At 38.2% G+C, this 20,385-nt stretch overlaps 1 protein-coding gene across 2 annotated transcripts in view; it reads left to right on the top strand.

Annotated features, from left to right (window-relative positions):
* The window catches only part of ARNT2 (aryl hydrocarbon receptor nuclear translocator 2), a 260,460-nt gene that overhangs the window by 34,415 nt on the left and 205,660 nt on the right, over positions 1 to 20,385 (top strand). Inside the window, exon 1 of one of the 2 annotated variants that reach the window (XM_036737136.1) lies at positions 18,546 to 18,682. The exons of the other annotated variant lie outside the window; for it this stretch is intronic. The gene's annotated coding sequence lies outside the window, so the exon portion shown is untranslated. Of the gene's footprint in view, positions 1 to 18,545; positions 18,683 to 20,385 lie in introns of those variants that run through there. 2 annotated transcript variants of the gene reach the window in all.

Raw genomic sequence — 20,385 nt, 5'->3', positions numbered from 1 at the left:
TAGCTGGTGGTGCAGTGGATAGAATACTGGCCCTAGAGTCAGAAAGACCTGAGTCTGAATCCAGCCTCATACTAGCTATGTGAACCTGGGCAAGTCACTTAACCTCTGTTTGCTTCAGTTTCTTCAACTGTAAAATGAGGACAATAATAACACCTAATAGGGGCAGCTAGGTGGTACGGTGGATAGAGCCTGGACCCCGGAGTCAGGAGGACCTAAGTTCAAATTTGGCCTTAGACACTTGACACTTAACTAGGGGCAAGTCACTTAACCCCAATTGTCTCGCAAAAAAAAAAATACAAATAAAAAAATAATAGCACCTACCTTGCAGGGTTGCTGTAAGCATCAAATAAGGTAATATTTGTAAAAGTGCTTAGTACATAGTACCTGGCATATTGTAGGTACTGTATGAAAGGTTATTCCTTTTCCTTCTTTTCCCCTTCCCCACTGAATTGCTTAGAATCAGTTAGGTACTGAGTGGCAACTCCAGGATAAGAATTGATGTTTTCTGACTCCAAGGCTCATCTTCTTTACAGGCATTTTTTCCTTTCTCCAATCTTGCCATTTTTTCTTAACCTGTGTTCTTTTACTGACCATATTTTTCCCCTGTCCAATCCGGTTTTTTTTGTCCATACTGTTATTCTTTTACTAGTACAACAAAATATGTATTCCAAACAACCCTTTATCAGTAAAATGGTGCCAGACTGCCCCAACAGGATTTCTTGTGTCACTAGTCTCATTTTACATAATCACTAACTTAATTTAAAAAAAATTATTATACTCTATAATTTTGCAGCTTCATCTTTTTGTGCAGCAAAGCAACATTTATTTTTGCTGCCAACCCCACAAAACTCAATCCAAACCTTTTGAAACAAATAGTAATATTGATATTTCTACCCAATTCATCATAAAAAATAAAGATTCTGGACTCAAAGTTTTCCTGGCAGGTTCGTTGATGGGATAAAACAGATTCCAGCTTTTTCCCCCCTTCTGTTTGTTTGCTTTTACAGCTGTTTTGGAGGAAAACAGAGCTGTTCTGTCATAAATGAAAGAAAAATAATGACTCAGAGGAGCTACAGGGAATTGTTCCATACAATAACTAGTCACTGTAAACCCAACTGTGTTCTTGTTCCAAGATCCTTGATTTCATGGTCTCCAAATACCTATTGGACCCTAACAGCTGGATATCCCAAAATTATCTCTAAAATCCATTTTTTTTATTTCCTCTGTGACCGTGTTTTTTGCCTCCTACTGAGGCAATTAGTTGACAGAGGGAATAAAGCATTGGGTCTAGAGTCAGGAAGACATGAGTTGAAATCTGGCTTCAGATACCACTTGTGTGCCCTTGGGCAAGTCTCCTAAGCTCTATCTGCCTCAATTCCTAAACTGCAAAGTGGGAATGCTGATAGTATCTACTTCCTAGAGTTGTTGTGAGGACCACATGAGATAAAATTTGTAAAGTCCTTATTGCAGTTCTTGGCACAGAATTAATACTTCATCAATGCTTCTTCCTTCCCTTCTCTCCCCACTATCCTGAATTTCCCATTTTTTGCCAGTGGTAATACCATCCTCCAAGTCACCCAGGTTGAACTTGCAGGCCACTAAAAGCCTCAGATTTTTTTCAATCCAACCATGACTCCCCAATGATGTATTTCTGAAGTTAAATTTTAAAAATCAAGTGAATGCTATTAAATTTCATCTTATTCTGGGCAACTCAATATTCTAGTTTTTCTAGTATGTTTTTTCATTCTGTCATCCAGTGTGTTAGCTGTCTCTTCCAGTTTTTTGTCATCTGTAAATTTGATAAGTCCAAGGATATAATTTAAAATGGCATGCAGCTGCATAAACACCGAGTCTTCTCTGGACGTTTGCCTGTCTTCCCCCGGTTTCTCTAACCTAACACCTACATTTTCAATGTTATGGTATTACTTTCCACCATATATTTTCAGTGCTGAAATCAAACTGGACTGATGTACATACCCTTATCATCCAGTCATTGATAAACATATAAGCATAAGATGATGATAGCTAGTTTATATAGTGCTTTATGGTTTACAAAGTAAAAATGGTATCATATTTGATTCTTAAAACAAAGCTATGAGATAGGTCCTATTATTACCTCCATTTTGTAGAGAAGGAAACTTAGTCTGAGAGAGGCCAAGTGACTTGTTCAAGATCACACAGCTAGTAAGAATTTGAGGTGATATTTGAATGTGGGTCTTCCTGACTACCAAGTCTGAGGCTCTTACCTCTTGCACTTTCATGTAAGTCCTTAATTTTTTGGTCCAGTCTTGTAATTTCTTTGGTATAAGGGAAGCCCTGGAGAGGAAATTGCTTCTAACAATGCATATTAACAACTGTTCTGAGACTCTCTCTGGAAATTTACTTGAGGCATTAAGAGGTTATGTGACTTGACCAGAGTCACACAGTATATATCAGAGAAGGGAAATTAAGTCTTTCCGATTCCATATCTATTATGTCATGTGACCTTGATAAAAGTCTTAAATATCATATGGCCAAGCACAGATTGTTGGGGTCCATCACTGGGGATCTCTTTTAAGGTTAACACTATCACTAATTTTGAATGGCCAAACTCATCTATCTATATTATCATATTACTTCATTTCCTTGTCTTTTCCATAAAAATAAGATTGGGCTCAAATCTAGATCAAAGCTTAGTAGCCTTCCAACCTACCAGTCTAGTAACTTGGTCAAAGAGGGAAATGAGGCTGGTCTGGCGTGACTTGTTCTTGATGAAGTCATACTGAATTTTTATCCCCACCACCTCTTTTAAAAAAAGTTCACTAACCATCCCTTCAATGAAAAGTTCTAGAATTTTTCCCAAAAATCCAAATCAAGATCACTCATCTCTAGACTGCAGACTCTGTTCTCTTTTTCGAACATTTGAATGAATGAACATGTGAAAATGCAATCTATTCAATTTCTTAAATACCTTCCCTGCCCTTTTTTGGTATGTGTATATATGGCAGTGGGTGGGAATTAAATCCATAATTATCGGTTTCCTACGGGGTGGGTCAATCTATACAGAAGGTCCTCGGTTGTTGGGTTTTTATCTTCTCTGGTAGTACATAGGGATACAACCCATATGGCGCCATTTATTTCTATCATTTGTTTTTTTTTCATGAATATTAAGTAGAATTTGGAATGGTATAATCAAAAGAGACCTGTGACTTAGGATTTGTGAGGCTTGAGTTCTGGTCCTTGCTCTGTCCTTAACTAGCTGTGTGACCTTTGGCAAATTGTGTTTTTTTCCTTCTTGGACCTCATTTTCTCCATCTGTCAAATGGGCTTGATGGAGTAGAGCTCTCTCCTAGTTCTAAAATCCCATCTTCTCTGTATAGAAAGCAGATGCAGAGCCAGCACCAGTAAGGCACAAGTTTTTCCTCATTAGTAATGATAAATATGCACAGACCCATCCATTCACTATTGCTTGATTCCCCCTAGTGATTAATAGCTCATGTGCAAGGTGGCCCGCCGGGATGGAGGTATGCTTTTTGGCTGTGGAACAGAGTCAAGCTAATAAGTTTATATTGGAATCTAGTCATTGCCACTGACTTCATTGAAATCACACTGAAAGTAACTGAGCTGACATGTAGCAGTCCTTTTGAAAAACATGAGGCTAGTGCCTACTTGTTGAGAAATATACAAGAGATTTCAGTCTGATAACATATCAGATGACACAGGTAGTTAATAGAAAACATGGTCAGGGTGTTGGAGAAATAAAACATGATGTGATGTGGGAAGTTCTCAGGGGATGAGTTTGTTGGGTGCCTGGAATGGGGGTGGGCTGGGGAGGAAGGGCTGCTTCATGAAGAAGGTGGCATTTGAATTGGAGTTTAAAGGATGAGTGGGAATTCAACCGGAGGAGCAAGGCAAGGCCAGAAGCCAGAGGAGCAGCATAGGGATGAGCATGGAGGTAGGGAAAGATTTGAGGGATTTGATGGGAGACTGAAATCTTGCAGTGAGTTACATGAGATAAGGTTGAAAAGGTAGGTGTTATGGTTGAGAATCCCAGAGGAGGGCAGACAAATATACCAGGAAGACTTTGCATTTGTAGTTCTCTATCATTTTTAATCATAACCTTGATCTTGAAGAGTGTGTCAAGACAATCTTTCTGATGCTATGCTTTAACATAGTTTGGCATCAGGTCAAGATATGGCCCCTAAATATATGATTGATGATGGTAAGTGAGGTGGTTATTGGTGTAAGAACAAGAGGGAGCAGAACATAGAAATCATTCAATATGTATGGAATGGGTTTTGATTATTGGGGAATGAGCATAAGGAAGGATGAGGTATGTGAGGAGGACCCTTACAGTAAATTCTTTGTTTGGTGTGGTGAGGGAGGAAGGTCATCTTGGCACAGCTTCCTTGGACATGGGCAGGTTGTGGCACTAGGCCTGCTGCTGATCCCCATAAGAATTTTGGGAGCTATGAGGACTGAGTCCAAGTACATGCAAATATATACCTAGCTCAATAATAAGCCCTTAGTAATTTCCTCATGAGCCAAATAAAATGCTTGGGAAGAAGCCAATAAAACTAGACTCTAGGTATGTTAATGTCTACATCCTTGAGGTGCAGCAGATCTTGAACGTAGAGATCTTTGAATGTTGAGCAGTTGAGTCTAAACTTGACTCCAAGACCAGATCTAAACACAAAAATGAGTTAAGTGGTGGTGTCCACAATGGATTGGCATGAGGAGAGTTTGATGTCTGGAGACCTATTAGGAAGCCATTTCAGTAGTCTAGGAAGCTGGTAATGGGAACCTGTACAACAGTAGTGGCAGCAGGAGTAGAAGAAGAAAGGGGGAAATGTGAGAGGAGTTGTGGAGACAGATCTGTGGCTTCAGTAACTAATTGGACATGAGAGGAAGAGTCGAAGAGGGCATTAAAATTTTGGTCATGGAAGACTGGGTGAATAGAATTGCCTTTGACAGAAATAATTGAGGCAGAAAGAGGAGATATGGCATGTGTGTAGACAACTAAAACAAAACTTGAGGATTCTAAGTACCACAATATGCAATGGGAATGTGGGGTGTGGTAGGATGGGGAGTGGAAGCAGTTTAGAAGGGGGAATGTCAGGAAGAGCTTCTTGGGGGAAGGGGCTTTTGGGCTAAGGCTTGAAAATTCCATAGGATTTCATTAGGCTGAGATCAGGGATGGAAGGGTTGAGGATGGTTATTTGTAGGCATGAGGCATGGGGATAGAGAGGTAGGAAATCAGGGGATGGATTCTATGGCTCACCTTTCCTGTGACAGTGAATAGTGGTAGAGGGATCTCAGTGCCGTGGTTGGTGATTAAGAAATTGTCTTTAGCCTGGCAGAAGTTTAGATAGAAATGTCTCTTTGAGCAGAATCCATTTCCTGTTTAGACTGGTTTTAATTCTTGTTCCTTAGAGAAAGCCAAACCAACAGAAAGAAAAAAACACAAGAAAGTAACCCCAAACCTGTATTTAAACCTATCCTTTAAACCAGAAAGAAGAGTTCTTAGCTGGAGAAAAGGCAGCTAATAAATTTTAGTTTTGAATTTTAAAAAATGGAAATACAAGAAATACAAGTACTACCCCCCTGCTTTTTTTCTTTCTCCAAATCCCCCTGCCACCCTTTAAAACCTCTGATCTTTTCAGGTGGGTACCATCAGAAGCTTAAACTGGAAATGCAGGGTTATTTATTCTCTTTATAAGCACTGACTTGAGGCAGTATTGTTTTTCAATAATAGCATCTGGAATAGGGATTTTTTCATTCTTTGTACAGGGTATTCCAAAAGTCTTAATTCTGTTTTAAGCCTCAATAGTTTATAGCTCAAAACTACATCGAGACTTTTGGGATTCCCTGTATTCGTAGTCTCTGCTTCCAGCAGGAGACCTGGCACACACTAGGTATTTAATAAATGCTTGTTGATTGATATAACTTGAATGCTACAAGTTATTTATCTATATCAAATTTATTGCTTTTTGAAGAGAATCTGTGACTCTAGGGTGAATGGATTTCTAGAGTCAAATTAGGCCTGCTGGCCTCAGACACACTAATGAGTGTATCTTGGAGCAAAACTATAAATAGACAAGGTCTAATTTCGATGCCATTTTTTAGTTCAGTCTTTTTCAGTCATGTCCAACTCTCCACGATCCCATTTGGTCACTGTTGATATCATAAATCTTGCCTTACTGACACATTAGATGAGGAAACTGAGGCCAGCAGGGTCAAGTGACTTGTCCAGGATCAAGCAACTAATAAGTGTCTGAGGCCAGATTTGAACTCAGGAAGGTGAGTCTTCCAAATTCTAAGCCCGGTGCTCTATCTACTGTACCACCTACCTGCCCTTTATATTCAGAACATTTCCTGGACCTGTAAGACTAGGTCACAAGTAAGATTTGGGGATAGACTTTTTTTGGGGGTGGGGAGGTTGGTTCAGGCCTTCAAGGAATTCCAGATGAAGCAGTTCTCTTTATTAATGCAGATCAGCACCACTTCTGCACCATTTAGCCTAAAAGTGTTTTTTTTGAGGCACCAATAAATTGAGTGACTTGTTCGGAGTCACAACCAGTGTATGTCAGAGGTGGGACTTGAACTCTTGATTTCCTACCTTCAAGGGTGTCTTTCTACCCATGATGCCACACTATTAGGATGAGAGGACCTTAGTTCTAGAGTAGGGAGGGGCTTTATAAGCTATGCAGTTTAGTTTCTTACCTCACTTTACAAACAGGGAAACTGAAGAAGGCCCAAGAAGTTAAGTGACTTGCCCAAAGCCACACAGATAGTAAGTAGCAGAGGGAAAATTTGAACTCAAGTCCTTTGACTGCAAAATCAGCATTCTTTCCACCGTACCACTCTATACCAAGATAATCTCTTGAAACAATTTCCACTAATAGAGTTAATTAATTAGATGCCAGTGGATTTGTGTTAGTCATAACTTAAGCCATTGTTCCAATGGCCTTTTTTAGACCATTATATAACTCAAAAAGATGAATTATTTTAATTTTGGAAATTTTCTCTGAGACCATTTAGGGCATGTGTTTCTTTGAGTACCCTCTAAATGATACTCCCTAGGCAGACACTACTCAGTCTTCTCAGATAATTGGCCTGTCTACTATCCCTTTAATTCTTCACTGGGGTGGAAGGATAACTTGGTTGTAAGTCAGGAGATACAGGACCTGGTACTGTCTTTGCAGTGTAACTGTCATGTCAACAAGCATTTATTAAGTGCCTATTACATGTCAGGCACTGGGCTGAGCTCTGAACCAGCTATACACCCTTAGTAAGCCACTTGCTTGATCTTTTTAGATCTATTTTATCTTCAAAATGAACAGCATAGTTACAAAAGAAAGAACATGACTTTCTTATCTGTGGATATGGGTTTAAATTTTGCCTCTTTATAACTGGGCAAATTATTCAACATTACTGGTTCTCATTTTCCTCATATATGAAATAAGGAGGTTGGCCCTGATATCCTCTGGGGTCCCTACCACCCAGTGATCTCATACAACTTTAAGGTCTTAACAGCATGATGACATTGACTTCTTTGATGAGACAAGGATTAAACTCTATGAAGAAATTAATTCCTATTTTTTAGGATTCACAGGAACTCTCAGCTATGTGCCTTATGTAGCTCTACTGTCAGCTAGATATTACTGTTCTATGTAGTGTCTGTGCTTATGTTTGTAGTAGGTGTTAGGTTCTGGAAGCATGTCGTCCAGGAGAGTTTCTTGACCTGCTACCCTGACAATAATGTTAGGGGTCAATTGACATTCTGCTCAAACTGCTGTATAGCTGGTGGCTGAATCATCTGTAGAAAGAGAGGGGGTGGGTTGGGCAAGAGCCCAAGCAAATGTAATGACTGCAGTATTTGGACTGCATTGCCAATTGCTGTAATGATTTAATATGGTGCCCACGCAGTGTGATTTATTCCCCTGCCTGAAGTTAGGGGTTTCAATGTACAAGGGAAAAATAGCATTGCATTTTTTGAGGTTGAACTAACTTGTGGTGCATTTTTATTTTCTTTTTTAGTGGAATGCTTTTATTTAGCAATAGATTTTCATAACTTTTTTTTTGTTTTCCTATCATCTAAGTTTCTCCCTAAATACTACCCAGTTCCTCCTTCCAGAGACTATACCTTACAACAAAGAATTTTTTTAAAAAAGAGGGAGGAGGAAAAAGTCAGCAAAACTGATCAATATATTGAAAAAATGTGATCTATGCAGTGCTCCACACCTGTGAGCTCCCAACCCCCCCATCTCTGAAAAGAGGTGTCCTCTGATGTCTTTGGGGTCAAGGTGGTTCATGCTTATTTTCTTGTCCTTAACCACAGTCATTATAAATACAGGACCCAGACTTCTGCTCTTAAAAGTGCAGAGAAATATCATGAACCAAAGAAAGGCAAAACAAACAAACGGTTTCTTTTATTGCTTAACATAAAACCTTACTTCTTCTAAGGCAAACTTTAAAAACATTCATTAGAATTGCCTAACCAGGGATTGATTTTCATTAGCGTATCCCCTTTAGACTTGGCCTTTGTAGGTAGCAACAAATGTGTTCTTAGATTATTTAATTTTTAAAGTTATATAGTCACCACACAGCTTTGTGAGTAAGCTGTGTCACCTTCTGTGAATAAGGTCCTGGAGCAAGAGGAATTTATAAGACAGATATGGTTTAATAAAACAGGAATTGAATAAGGCTTTCTGTAGGTTTTTTGGATCTGGGGGTGCATTGTTCAGATACAATAAATGGTGAGGCCATTTATTTCCCTTTCAGAGCCACCTTTTAGAATCCTTAGGTCCAGTACCAAGTTCTTCGTGAAGCTTTTCTTGTTCCACGTGGTTATTGAGTTGTTCTCTCCATCCTTATCTAGGTGTTTTTCATTGTTATCTCTTGTTAATTTCTTAAATCTGTAGTTCTTATGGATATTACTCTAAAGAAACACATCAAAATTATTAAAGAGTGTAATTCCATGACAGAAGTATAGGGACTGTTGGTGTGGCAAGGTCACAGTGAAACAGGATATAGAGAAATGAAGTTAAAAGAATAGTCAAAAGTGGAAAACAAAACCAAGAATTTATAGACTCTTGCTGTGAAACAACCTAGTGAATCCTGAGAAAATAGGCAAAGACTATCAGACAGACTCAGTCACTCCAGCAATTTTAATTGATACCTCCATAGTGAACTTGGAAGAACAGTGAGAAGACCAGTTTAAAAAAAAACAGTTGCTAACCATCACTAAGAAGAAAAACTACTTGTGATGGGCAAGACACAGTTATGGAGTACTGGAATTTGGGAAAAGGTAATTTTTACTGATGAAGCTTACTTTTAAAAATTATTTAGCATTTTATTTTTCCCTAGTTACATGTAAAAACAATTTTTAACGTTTTTTTAAATTTTGAGTTCCAAATTCTTTCCCTTCTTCAATCCACATCCTGCCCCCATTGAGAAGGCAGGCAAATTAGTATAGATTATACATGTGTAGTTGTGCACAAAATTTTCATATTAGTCATATTGGCTCCCCACACCCCCTCCCAGCTTAATTTTTTATTCAAGGTTATATACCATAACTGTTGTCAGAAGAAGGCCAGGTCTGCCCATAAGATCTGAGCATCTTTATCAGACTGTAAAACATCTACCCTAAAAAAATGTTTTTGAGATTTTCTTTTTACTTCCATTGGTTCTGGATGTCTTTTCCCCACTTAGAGGATGATGAACTCTAATAAACTTTTTGGTATACTGATAAATAGAATTCTTCCAGAATTATAGAAATTTGCAAACTGAGATGTAATACTGCAATCCAGCATTTTACCACATTCTCACATATAACAAAAGCTTAAGAGATGGTGATTAACATGCTTCAGTGGTCTGAGAACTCGCCTTATTTAAATCCCATTGAAAACCTATGGATTATCATCAAGACTAGACTTGGAAAAATGGATTATTCATCAAAAACATGCTTATATCCAATCACATAACCAGTGTGATAGAAGTGTGGCTTCATGTTCAAGACTTGAAGAATTTGCCTTAAAATATTGTTAATTCAGTGCCATAAATGTGTAAAATAAGTGATTGAAATAAAAGGACATAGCTCATACTTTTTTTTGAAGATGTAAAAAGTTGTGAGGTTTATTGTACAGGTGAATAAATTTACTTATTTCACCCAGTTAATTTGTACACCACTGTAAGCACCTTGAGGGCAAGGACCATTTTTTCTGCATTTGTTTTTGTATTCTAACGGTCTAATATGTATTTGTGGAATTTATATTTTTAAGGTAGTTGGCCATTTAAAAAATTACTGTTTCTGTATGGGTTGATTATCTCACCCAAAATATTTCAAAGCTGCCTCAGAAGGTAATCAAACAACAAGCATTTATTAATCACTATGTACCAGGGACTATCCTAGGAACTGGGGATAGAAAGCCAAAAACGAAAGTCTCTACCTTCAAGGAGACGCTAGGTGGCGCCACAGTGCATAGCGCGCTGGTCCTGGAATCAGGGAGACCAGAGTTGAAATCTGTCTACATACAGTTACTAGTTAGTGGTCCTGGGCAAGGCACATCACTTCTGTTTGCCTTGGTTTTCTCAATTGTAAAATGGGGATAATAATAGCACCCTACCTCCCAGGGTGGTTGTGAGGATCAAATAAGCTAATATTTGAAAGTGCTTAGCACAGTGCCTGGCAAGTAGTAGATGCTATACAAATGCTGGAGGAAGCTAGGTGGGGGGCAGTGGATAGAGCCTGGAGTCAGGAAGACCTGAGTTCAAATGTGGCCTCAGACACTTACTAGCTGTGTGACCCTGGGCAGGTCACTTAACCTTGTTTGCCTCAGTTTCCTCATTTGTAAATTGAGATGGAGAAGGAAATGACAAACCACTACAGTATCAGTGCCGAGAAAACCCCAAATGGGGTCACAGAGAGTCAGAAATGAATAAAAAAGCATGTAATGCACCCTTCTATCACTGTGTATGGTGTTTATCTGCAGGTTGAGGAAACTTTGCTTCTCCTGTTCAGGAGTGAATTATAGAGCAGGAATATCACAAGCTAATAAATGCAGGAATTAAACACTTTTGAAACAAGACTTCTCTTTGCTTACTTTAAGGAAAGGGAAGTCCAGGAAGACCAAGGGCCAGTTGACCAGGATACTTTATTTATAGACTCTCTTCTCTGGTGTTTCTTTACTCATCCAAACAACTTTCCTGTGGTTTACATTTGGCATGCTGAACTTCTCCTTTGATGGATCTTTATCATGGTCACAGGGGATGCTCTTCAAGGCTTTGTCCTGGGCACACCTCTTTTTTCCCTCTATACTATAGTGCTTGGTGATCTCATCAGCTCCCATAGGTTCAACTATCATCTCTATACAGATGATTCCTGGTTCTAGGTATATATTCCTGCTGTCCCCCTCTGTCCCCCTCTGTCCCCCCTCCCCCCCTCTCCTTCCCTTTCCCACTTTCTCTCCCCCTCATTTGGGGTCTTAGCTTTGCTGGGGAAGTTAAAATCCTATTTATTGGCAAATATGTGCTTTACTAATAAATCGATTGTGCTTGGAACTTTGTGCCTCAGTCTGCTTTAATTTTAACTGTTAGAGCGTTTAATATCTGGCAGGCACTGCACTAAGTGCAGGGGATACAAATAGAAGCTAAAAGAAATCCGGTCCTTGCCCTCAAGGAGCTTACATTCTAATAGGGAAAGACAATACACTAATGGGGAACGGGAGGGGAAGGGGGGAAATGAAGGTGAGGGATGTTTTTGAAATCTGAACATCAGAGTCAGAGCTGAGAGGGCAAAGAATGTTGAACTCAGAATGTGAAGTTGTGTTTGAGTGCTGACCCCAGAGAAAGCGCTTCTAGAATCAGAGACCTTTGGAGCTGCAATAACAACACAGTGGTTAAATAATTACACAGGGCTTTGAGGTTTGCAAAGAGCTGTTCATATATTAACTCATTTGACCCTAAGAAGGTACCTTACTGGCTATTGCTGGATCTTCCCAAAGGATTAGGGGAATGGCGTGGTCCTCCCTAGAAGCTCCTTATAAAAGCATGTACGAATAGACCTCAGATGAAGGAGTCTCAGATGTCATCTCTAACCCACTCTTTTTCCTGTAGTGAGACAAAAGCCCCAGCAAAGGGAAATGATTTATGAGATAATATTATCATGTTTTAAAGTGGATCCTATGGTACTAAAGGCATTCATTAATTTTCTGAGGGTCGGGACAACTATGACCCAAAATGTGTATAATCTAAGGACTGGATTTCATTTTGGGGAGAAGGGAGAATCACACTATTTAATATTTTAAAAACCCTTTTGGATTACTTAAAATGTACTCAGCGTACAATTCTCTTAATTAGATTTCTTTTTATATCCCACTATTACAATCATACATACTGATACTTTGACTTAAGCTTTATATGAATTCTTAGTATGCATTCTCTATAAATTAACTCTATAAATGTGTATTCTACAAGTAAAAATAAAATTGTGCAAGGAAATTGATGTCAGTGCTGGGGGGAGGAATAGAAAAAAAAGGAGGAGGGAGAGGGAAAAACAAAGAGAATGGATTTCTATAAATCGAGATTACTTTTTATCCAGACCAACAGTTTAATTTTTTTAAATCAAAGATAATTATACTTAAACCTGATAAAAAGAAGTATCACAATTATTATCACACTGGAATATATGCTTTGGGTTGTCCCAGCTAATCCAACTCCCTCTTTTTACAAATGGGGATACTGCGGTCCTGAGAAGTTAAATGATTTAATTGAGGTTACTCAATCAGTAAGTGAGGAAGTCAGAACTTGAACCCAAGACTTCTGATTCCAAGTCCAGTTTATTTTTATTATACTACCACTCTGACTGTCAGCCTCTTTTCTCCTCTATATTTTGCTCATCTGTAAATTGTAACCCATTTGTCACAAAACCAGATTTGCCTTCCTCCATGACTGTTGTGAGGGTCAAATGAGATTATGGATATGAGAGTGTTTTATAATTTTAAAACCACTATATAAATTGTTTCTTTCTGTTACTATGATATTTAGAATAATTTTGCGTTATAGTGTTAGGATGGAATCACCAAGGCATACCAATAGCCATTCCTGACTTCATTCTGGGGAAGGGAGAATAATGTGGTTTTCCTAGAAGCATGTATAATGGAGAGGAAATCAAATTTGTATTCACCCACATCTAAAGAACACTGTATGTGCTGGTGCCCACTTCACAGGGTCATAGAATCTGAGTTGGAAGGGACCCAGAAGATCATCTTGGTCAACTCATGACTGACCAGGAATTCTATCTACCATATTCTTAAGAAGGAAAATTAGGAGATTCAACTAGAGGCCGGTCTGATTTTAAATCCGGGGACCTAGTCTCTGTTGAAAGACTTTCAGTGATGGGGAGTTCATTGTTGCCTGAAGCACCTGATTCTCCCCTTAGACAACCATAGTGTTAAGTAGTCCAGAAAAACAAACCAATACATTGATGGATTATACTTATTTGTTACAGGAGAGGATTTCTACTTGGGGAGAGGAGTTGGGGTTTTCTCCATTAGTGGGTGGTGATTAAATGCCGCCCCCAAAATAATCAATAAAACATTTTTTAAATGCATGAAAGAGAACAAAAAATGCAGAACAGAACATAACCAAATGCAGTAGTTTTGTTACTACCTTAAAAAATTTCATATATATATGTATATACATATATAATATACTACAAATTATGTAGATTATAATTATATCATAATACATACTGTATATACATATTATGTACATACTATATGTAATAGAAGTTCAAATTTTTATACAAATTTCTTTATTTTTTGTATATTGAAATGTGTTAATGATTTTTTAAGATTATAATAAAAAGAAAATTAAAAGAGAAAAAATAATTGCTAGGAAATTTTATGTTTATCTGCTTCCTTTCCTATGGCAAAAAACAGCTAGGTGGAACAGTGAATAGAGCATTGGACCAGGAGTCAGGAAGACCTGGGTTCAAATCCAGCCTCAGACACTAAGCTGTGCGACCCTGAGCAAGCCACTTAATTTGTGTTTGCCTCAGTTTCCTCATCTGTAAAATGGAAATAATAATAGCTCTTACCTCCCAGGGCTATCATAAAGATCATACGAAATAGTACTTGTAAAGTGCCTTGGAAATCTTAAAGTGCTATACAAATGCTATCATCGTCATTCTTGTTGTTCCTTTTACTCTCTAACCTTTTCAGATCCTCAATTTCTTAACCGGTATCAAATACTGCTGTGTAGATATGATTTGAGATCTCGTATTGCTAGTCCCCCTTCCTTCTCCCTGTTTTCATTATTTCTCTTGACATTTGACTTTTTGTTCCTCCAAATGAATTTTGTTATTATTACATTTTCTAGCTTTGTAAAGAAGTCCTTTGGTGATTTGATGTGGCACTAATTAAGCAAATTGATGAGGGTAATTCAGTCTTTTTTAAAAAAATACTGACTTGTCCTATCTCTGGGTAATTAATATCTCTAATTATTTGGGTCCATATTTACTTGTGTAACAACTTTGTAGTTGTAGTTATATAGTTTGTATTTGTATCTTAGAAAGTAGACTCTCAAGTATTTTCTACATTCTGTAGTTATTTTAAATGGAATTTTCTTTTCCTTCTTGTTAGGCTTTGTTGGTAATACACAGAAATACTGATGATTTATTTAGATTTATTTCATACTTTGTAACTTTGCTGAAGTTGTTTCAATTAACGTCTAAGTTGACTCTCTAGAGGTCTCTAAGTAAATCTTCATATCATCTGCAAAAAAATTATAATTTTTTTCTTCTTTTACCTGTGTTTATTCCTTACTTTCTTCATATTACCATGGCTAGCATTTTGGGCTTTATATCAAATGATAGTAATGGGTTTGGAAGAGCTGAGGGGGAGAGTGGGGCTCTAGGTGGCACACTGGATAGAGCACTGGACTTGGAATCTGGAAGACTCATCTTCATTGAGTTCAAATCTGCCTGAGACACTTACTGGTTGTGTGATCCTAGGTGAGCCACTTAACTCCGCCTCAGTTTCCTCATCCCCAAAATGAGCTGGAGAAGGAAATGGCAAACACTCCAGTATCTTTGCCAAGAAAACCACAAATGGAGTCACAAAGAGTGTGACATACTGAAAACGGCTGAACAGCCAAAGAACATCTTGCCCAGGCCAGAAGTGCAGCAATCACTCACAGGCCTAGTCCTACTGTTGATAAAATTGGAAGCTTTGACCCACTATATTGTTAAACTGGGTTGGTTTGCCCTGTCTTAGGTGGTTTGATCGCTGCCCCGCTCCCCTTGTCATGGCTTACCATATTGGTGCCATAGTAAGTCTGGATACTCAATTGGCTCTAGCCTTACTTAACTCAGAACTCAAGTGAACCACCAGCCTCAGCTTCCCCTAATCTCTGCAGAGAACAGAAGCATGAACCCCCATATCTGGAAAGAGTGCTAGTGGACCTCCTTGCTGAGCTTGTTAGTAATTCTCTCTTTCCTCAACTTTGTCCATGCCTTCTCCATGTTGTGAATGTCCCTTCTCTCTGCCATCCCATCCTGCACGGCTAGGCTCAGTTCAGCTCTCTTCTTCTTGAAAAATTCCCTGACCTCCCAGGTTAGAAATTATCTGATCCTACTCCGAACTTAATTCAATTCAATAAACATTTATTAAATGTTATCAAATCTATATGTTAAACATTCCGCTGGGAATGGAAATGGAAAATATAATGGAAATGGAAAGATAAAAAATGTCAATCGCTCCGCTCAGAAAAATCTGCAGCCTAGTTATGGGGTGCCATGACAATATGCTGACAACTATAATACTAGTTAAAAACTGATTATGTGCATTGGTGGATTCAAACTGAAAGGCCTGAGAGATTCAAGGGGGCAAGGGATCACTTCTAGCTGGGGAATCAGGGGAGGCTTTCTGGGAGAAGTCAATAGCATCATCTTTGAAGAATGTCCAAAGATAATGTTTGTTCCAAGTTGTAGTGTATGGCTTGCTCAAAGACATGGAAACTCTTAGAGAAGTCAGGATGAAATTAGCAAAAAAAATAAATAGTCCAGATTGCCTAAGGGCACTTATTGTCTATATCAGTGGTTTAACAATCATAACTTGTATTTTTATAATTTAATTTTAATTAAATTAATTTAAATAAATGATTAAATAAATAAATTATATCTCCCTGTTAAGACTAATCTCCAAAAACAGGGGTTATAGAGCATCTGTGTCATGCCTGTTTAAAAAAATACACACTTTTTCCAAGGTATGCTCTCTTAGTAGGCAGCCTAAGGTATTGGTGCCAATAAATGGTGCTTTACTTTTTCTCCCTTTTCTGCAATTCTTTCCTTCTCTGCTTTTCCGTTCCCTTTCCTGTTCCTCTTTTTGCTTGTTTACATAATAGATCTATAGATGGCATCACTGGGTACTTCTTAGGTGTCCAGTGGCACTTAAAGCTTGAAAATTTCCTAGTCTTTCGATAACCTACACAGAACAGTCCAGGTAAATTTTCTTGAGGCAGAACATAGAAATGACATGACAGCTTCCTTTTTGTAAAAGTGAAAAACATAGAAGAAGACAAATATTTATTTAGTACCTGCGTGCCAGCCACACTACCTTTTGTGATAAGTTCTGAAGACAAGACTGAAACAGGCCAGCCCTCAAGGAACTTACATTCTCCTGTGTGTATGTTGTGTGTATGTGGAGATATTTTTATATATATACATACATATATACACATATATATATACATATATATGTGTGTGTGTGTATATGTATGGTTATTTTAAGTATTTTACAAGATGATTTGAAGAAAGAGACCACTGACAACTTGGGGAATGTGGAAAGATTTCACCAAAGAAGGAACATCTGAAATGAGCCTTGATGGAAGCTAAGGATTATGATTTATAATCTCAATTAGAACACTGAACTGGAAGGTACCTTAGATATCATCTGGTCCAGCTTCCTAATTTTACATATGAAATAACTGAAGCTGAGAGAGGAGAGGTCCTATAGTAAGTTAGTGGATGGACCAGAATCGATTCTCCTGATTCTCCAGCACTCTTTCTCGTATACTATGCTCTCCAGCAGGTCACCTCACAGACCATTTGACTTGATTATTTGTATTGGAAGTTCCTTCCTAAATTTAAGCCAGCCAAGTGTTTATTTAGGATCCAGGGCCAGGCTCTGCTTCTCAGTGAGATGCGTATCTTCTTGCTCTAGAACAGAGGTTTCCAAACTTATTTAGCCTACCACCCCCATTTTCACAAAAGAAAAAACTACTCAATACCCCTTTGGAAATCTACTTTCTTTAACTCTTTAATGGGTTTTTTTTAAATTTACATCATTTCAAAAAATATAAATATGTTTTTAAATGACACATCTTAAATTTCACAATTTATTGTAAATTTGTGGGGTTTTTTCTGCATTGAAATTTTGATGTTGTAATATTGTTGTTTGATGTTGTAACTATATGGTATCGTATTATAAACAAGTCATTAATCTCACATACTTCTGCCTATGTATGCTGGACTTCCTGACAATGCGCAACACACTCGCTTACCAGCACTTGTTTGTTAAGACCTGTCTTCGGACTTGACCACTGATTGCTTATAACTTGCTTTTTGTGTGTTTATTTGGAAAATAATGTAATCACTATGACTTTAACTCTATTACACAACAGATGAAACATGTATGAATGGTTTTTCAAAATTTTCTTCTCTTTTCTTCTTTCCTTATGCTTCCAGCACCCTCTTATTTTTATTCAATGCCTCACAATTGTGCTCAAGGCTATTACTGCCCACAATTGGCTCAGTGCCCCCTAGAGGGTGGTATTACCCACTTTGAGAACGTGTGCTAGAGCAGGACACAAGCCTTCAAATTCTCCATTTTCTTGTTCCTAGGAGGTCAGTGTGAATGGGAAAGGAGAAAGGAATATAGCCGTTGGTCTTGACAAGACTTCACATATTTTAGTCATTGAAATGTTCAAAGTTCTTGAAGTCCATTAGTATCTAAGTGGACATTTGCATAACAGATCCCCCCAGACCCACCGGAAGATAGCTATTCTCCAGCCCAAACACCATAATTTTGTGCAGATATCTTTGCAATGCCCAATGACACAGAGTAGACAGTTTGGCCCCTGGCATTTGACAAGATGGCCCTCATGGCCTTATGAGACACATCTGTTTCTGTTACAATGGATTTTGCTTGTTGGAAATGAAAGCCTTCCACAGTGAAGGCAGCCATTCTCCTGAAGAAACCCTATGCTATGTTTCCCATTCGTAATCTGAAGAGAAACCTATATTTGGAGTCGGTGTTGGGGGAGGGAGAGAATTGTTTATATGCTCTCTTGAAATATTCTCTTGAGAAGCCTGCTCTTTAAAATTTTGATTTTCTTAAAGAAATGCATGTTGTTAAAAAAAAGAATCCAAGCAGCTACTTTTCAGAACCTAAATGGTTAATGTTAGAAAAAATTTGCTGCAAATAAATTGATCAGTATGCAAGACGGTTGTCACTGGCTGAATCATGGTCCACAGTTAAGGTAAACAGATCTGGGATGACATTTTCTGAGCAGAATACAAATGGGGCTACGTTTCCTCCCAGAGGTTTCTGACATTTTCACTACACGGATAACATAGTCTCACAAGAAGGTATTGGTCAGAAGGAAGAATTATTACCCTGGTTTAATTCCTCTGAAAAAGGTAGGGCTGTAATATTTGATGATCTTTTCTGTGAGAATAATTGTTCTAAGACTTGTAGGGACTGAAGAAAAATGGTATGCTTTGGTTAAAAGCATCGTTTCCTGGGGAGCTTTTGGATTGTAGCTGGCTTTTACTGTTGTCAAAATAACATGTCTAGTTCTGCTGTTAAAGTTGTCATATAATTTAAAAATAATTTGCACTGCTAATATAGGACTTTAGCATTTTTCTTCTTATTAACACAAAGGCATAATGCGACCAGACATCTTATTCTAGTTTTCACATTCATTTCATCTGCAAACCATTCAACTTTCATTTTTTTTCCAAGTGGATTATCTTGGTATGTCAATGTTTAGAATAGAAATGGGTCTGTTGCTAAATGTGGCACTCCTGACAGAGATTTTTTCATGCAAAGTCCTTGGCTCATGCCGTTTAAGAAATATGAGCACAAAACCTTCTAACTTTCTGTTCAAGAACAAGAAAGGCTTTTTTTTTTCTAATTCTGAAATAACAGATGAAATCTCTCATAGGGATCATGGATGCTTCCGTCTGTCTGCTGTTGATGATCTTAGATCTTCTCTGTCTTGATTTGTGCATTTGGCATATGATAAAGACACACGGTAGCCAGGTAGCTTGTGCCTGAATAGAGAATGAGTCAAAAAGAAAGAATAGGTGGGTTCAAAGTGAAGCCATGACCTTCACACTTCCTTAAGTCTTGTGCAGATGGGGGCACATGTTTCAAGACCTCCTGGTGACTTAAATCCCTCCGAAAATAGGAGAGAATGAATTTTCTTGGGGCTAGTTATTTCCTCCCAGAAATTCCTTAGCTTCTCCAAAAGCAGTTTAGGAATGATTGCATCATCTTAATGTTTGTCAAATGTATTATGTTTTCACATCTTTTTCACAATACATGATCTCTTTTCATCCCCATGGGAGCTCTGTGAAGTCGGCAAGACTGTGATCACCTCCATTTTCCAAAGAAGGATAGAAGCTGAGAGAGTAGAGGTGACTTCACCAAGGTTATTAAGTAGCTATACAATGACAACGCCACTATTGGAGCCCAAGAGTCTCTTTATTGTGAATTCTGTGCTCTTGTTAAGTGCCTTTATTCTACAGGGTTTCTGCAATACAGGAAGATTAAAATTCTAAGTATGTTGGGAAATAGCTAGTGTTTATATTTTCCCTTTTCACCATTTCGAGGCATTTTTGTAATAGAATTGCCAGAAGTCTGGCTCTCTTTTCTTGTGAAGAGATCTAGATTCTATGTATGGTTCTGTTACTAGTATATCGTGAGACCTTGGGTAAGTCACTTATCCCCTCACCATTCCATCTGTGTCCCTTACACATTGTCTGAGTGTAATATTTGTCTTTGTATCCCCATCTTCTAGAACAGGGCCCATAAACATGGTGGATGTTGGCTGTATTTAATTAAGTTGAACTTTGAGGATTTATGAAATAATGACTTCAAAGAAAGTAACTTTTTCAGATCTGTCAGGATGGTCTAACTTAGAGATCCCCAATCTTTTTATTAGGAGAAGATAGTTTTCACTTCACTTAAGTGATCAGAATCACTACCATTATCACTCTCACCCCCATTCCTTTTACCATCCCCATCCCACCCACCATTCTTAGCTCCTTCACACAATTTCAAGATCACTGGAGCAGAATGAAGGAACAGAGGATGGTGGGTAGATGGGGGATGGGAA

Source organism: Trichosurus vulpecula, chromosome 8 (assembly GCF_011100635.1).
Source record: "Trichosurus vulpecula isolate mTriVul1 chromosome 8, mTriVul1.pri, whole genome shotgun sequence".
NCBI lineage: Eukaryota > Metazoa > Chordata > Mammalia > Diprotodontia > Phalangeridae > Trichosurus > Trichosurus vulpecula.
Note: the sequence above shows the minus strand (reverse complement) of the source record. Positions and strands in the feature narration are given on the sequence as shown.